Source organism: Coenobita brevimanus, chromosome 96 (assembly GCF_032717465.1).
Source record: "Coenobita brevimanus isolate Jiangsu-jjx chromosome 96, ASM3271746v2, whole genome shotgun sequence".
Taxonomy (NCBI): Eukaryota; Metazoa; Arthropoda; class Malacostraca; order Decapoda; family Coenobitidae; genus Coenobita; species Coenobita brevimanus.
The window spans coordinates 33,549,105-33,552,558 of NC_137049.1; positions in this window are offsets into that span (position 1 = coordinate 33,549,105).

Consider the following 3,454-nt stretch of genomic DNA (forward strand, 5'->3'; position numbering starts at 1 on the left):
CTGGTCTGTCTCTTTTTAGGAACTAAAAAACAGAGGAGGGTGTCCAAGTGAAAAACTTACTACATGACAGAATTGTGATACCAACTCTAACGTATAAAGTGAAGCTTGGACCTTGTTGGAGGGACAGAAGTCAAGAGTGAGAGCAGTGGAAATCAGTTATTTGAGAGGAGCATGTGGAGTCACATGAGAGACTGACTAACAAATGAGGAAGTGACGGAGCATTGTGGTATGGATGTGGATGTGATAGGAAGCATTAGGAGAAACATATTGAGGTGGTTTGGCCATATGGAGAGGATGGAGAGTGAAAGACTGACAAGGAGAGTGTACGTGAGTGAGGTGGATGGGGAGAGAGGGAGGAGGAGGCCAAGGATGAGATGGAGGGATGGAGTGGAGAGGTATATGAGAGAGGGGAGTGTGAGCTGGGAGCAGGACAGTGAAATGGCGGGGGACAGGGTGACATGGAGGCGATTTGTTTGTGGCCACCCCTTACGGGATTAAGGCGTCTGGCAATAGATAGATAGCTAGACACACTCATGACATGAGGTGAGGCACTTTATTGAATAGCTTTTGAAAGTCAAAGTAAATGATGTCTGCTTTATTTCTGTCATACTCACCCAGCGTTCTGAAGAAAAATTGAAGGAAATTGGTTAGCTTTGATCTATGTCGTTTAACCCATGACGAGAGTCCATAATCAGGTTATGAATCTCCAGAATCTTGTCTACATTTTTTCCCTCTAACAGTTTTATTATGGCAGAGGTCAGACTAATTGGACAATAATTCTCAGGACATTCTTGATTCCCTCGCTTAAAGATTGGGGTAGCATCTGCAAGCTTCCAGTCTTCATGCCGTTTCCATGTTTCCATTGACTTGTTGAAGATTTTTGCAAGTAAAGGAGCTACTTGGTCACGTACCTCATTAAGAACTCTCGGAGGGATTTTATCTGGACCAGGTCACTTGTAAACATTAAGCTTTAGCTTGTCGATTCTTCTTGCCACCTCCTCAGGTGTACATCTGAGGATGACAGAATTTTCACTCTCATGGGCCAGTACTTATCTTGCCATGTCATGAGTATCTACCAAGGTAAAGTTATTTAGAGTGTGGGCCATATCCAAGTCTGAGATGTGCATTACACCTGACTGATCCTTACGTGGTCTAGTGCTAACTTTGAAAGGTTTCCTACGATTTACAAGGCTGAAGAACTCTTTAGAGCTCTTTTTGCATCACGATGCCAACCTGATTTCTTCAATTAGCCAACTTTATCAGTGGTGGTGGGTGGGGGCATTCACCATCCACCCACTCAATGTAGTGCTGCTCTCACATGGCAGCCCTGTCCTCTCTTTCTTCCTTCCTCCTTTGTCTGACTTTCCTTCATTCATTCCTCTTCCTTCTGTCTACGGGTGACTCTACACTGAGTGACAGGCCAAATGGTTTCCTGTACACCAGGAAACCATTTACTACACTGGATGGTAACCATATAACCAATTCATGGCATCTGGTGTCTTAGTGGGTAATTAGGGCACTCCAATCAGATTGAGCCTGTGTAGGTTTATATCCAAGGGGTGGCTGAGGTTTACCGCTCACCTAATGCCACTCAAGGATGAGTGAGGCTGGTCACTCATCTTAAATGTCAGGACCGACTTGCCTAGCCCCAGGCTCCTACGCTCCTCTTGGAGCAACGCAGGCTTAGATGATGTATGTACAGTACCCTCGCGTCCAGCACGGTAATATTGTCATGCATGGGTCACGTGTTGGACCAAAAATGTGTTGGACTAACAACAGAGCTTATGGGGAAAATTGAATTATGTCAGCAACCCTCGGAAAAGTCACCCTAAATACCTACCATATACCTATACATATATTGGTACTATTGTAATTATAATAAATGGTACTGTGCTATGAATGATAACTAACCTTTTAGGATAGTGTTGGTGGGCTTGCTGGGAAATCAAACCTCCCTCATAAATCCTTCGAAATCACACTCAGAATCACTATCTTCGTCCATTAATCCTCAGCAAAGTGCATGCTTCTCACACTGTTGCCAAAGCCCCGTCTCGTGACTGTGGAAAGTGGTCGCTGTCGCTGACTTGGTAGAGAATAAGGAGAAGCAACTTTGCTTATAAACTGGTATGCACGCCTATGAGAAGGGTTTCAAAACGATTGATATTTATTCTAAAATATTAATATGTATTCAGTGCCAGGCTAAATGTTCAATGCTGTAGTACGATACATTCTCTGTCGGGTCGCCTGGGTTTTGGTCACACTGTTTTCCCCATCGTATCCTCGGCAGGAATCCATCCAGATGAATTCCAAATGCCCGTGGTATCGTCGGCAATTTTACAACGTTACCGTTCCGATTTATCATCGTATCCTCGGCAAACCTGGTATGAAGTGCCGTGTGATAGCCTTCGGCTGCCAGGATCTTGTCTTAAGTTTTTTATTATGATCACGTTGGCTTCATTCATGTTGTAGGCCTTGGCAATGTCAACTTTCCTCTCCCCTTTCTTCTTCCTCTCGATGCTTTCTAGCTTGGTGGCCTGAGGGAGGTGCCGACGCTTCTTGGGGTGCTCAGAAGGCTTCCTAGGCATCATGAGCAGGGTAAAATGCAGTAACATGGGCAGAAAATGCATCAAGAAAAAAGCACCTTCCAATGCAATTATGTGACTGAGTGGCTCTGTGGCGGGAGAAATATAAACAAAACATCACGTGACACCAGAAGCGTTTTTAATTGGGCGGCATCACGATCACGTCACGATAGCGGGCGGGGAAGGCTACTTGATCAGAAGTTTTTCATTGGCTATCATCATCATGGGAATGTCCAGTATGGCCGTGTTGGACCAGGGGTGATCGTGCTAGAGTGAACTCTGCGGATTTGGCCCACTTCTCGGAGCTCTGTGCGTGTTATGCTAACACACTCGTGTTGCAGTAATTAAATCATATTAAATACTGTAATACTAATTAATTGCTCACCGTGCTGGACTCGTATCGTGCTGGATTAACGCGTGCTGGACGCGAGGGTACTGTACTGTATATATGTATGATTAGAGATTTCCCTCTATATAAAATCTTTAAGGAGTCCAAAAAATAATTCTGGTCCTGGCTGCTTTTGGCCCACTTGCATGTGGCCCTTCTCTCTTTTCCTGCATCGACAATTTAATTACTAACCATTTTGGTTGAACTGAGTTTAGAGGAATCGAGGGGTATGGATGCATCCTGTTGTTCTGAAATTTACTCTTTACATGAGAGATACATTGCATGTACATTACTGCCCTCTGGTCCAACACTCATAAAACACTAAAAACCTGCAAAGTCAGCTCGAGGGATGTCCAGTTTTCTTTTATGAGGTCCAGACGATCTTCATAACAAATACACAGAGAGAACGTAATCAAGTTATATGCTGACTGTCAAGGGGATGTTGTAGTGAATGAGGGCAAGGAGGAAGGGAATGTAGTAGTGA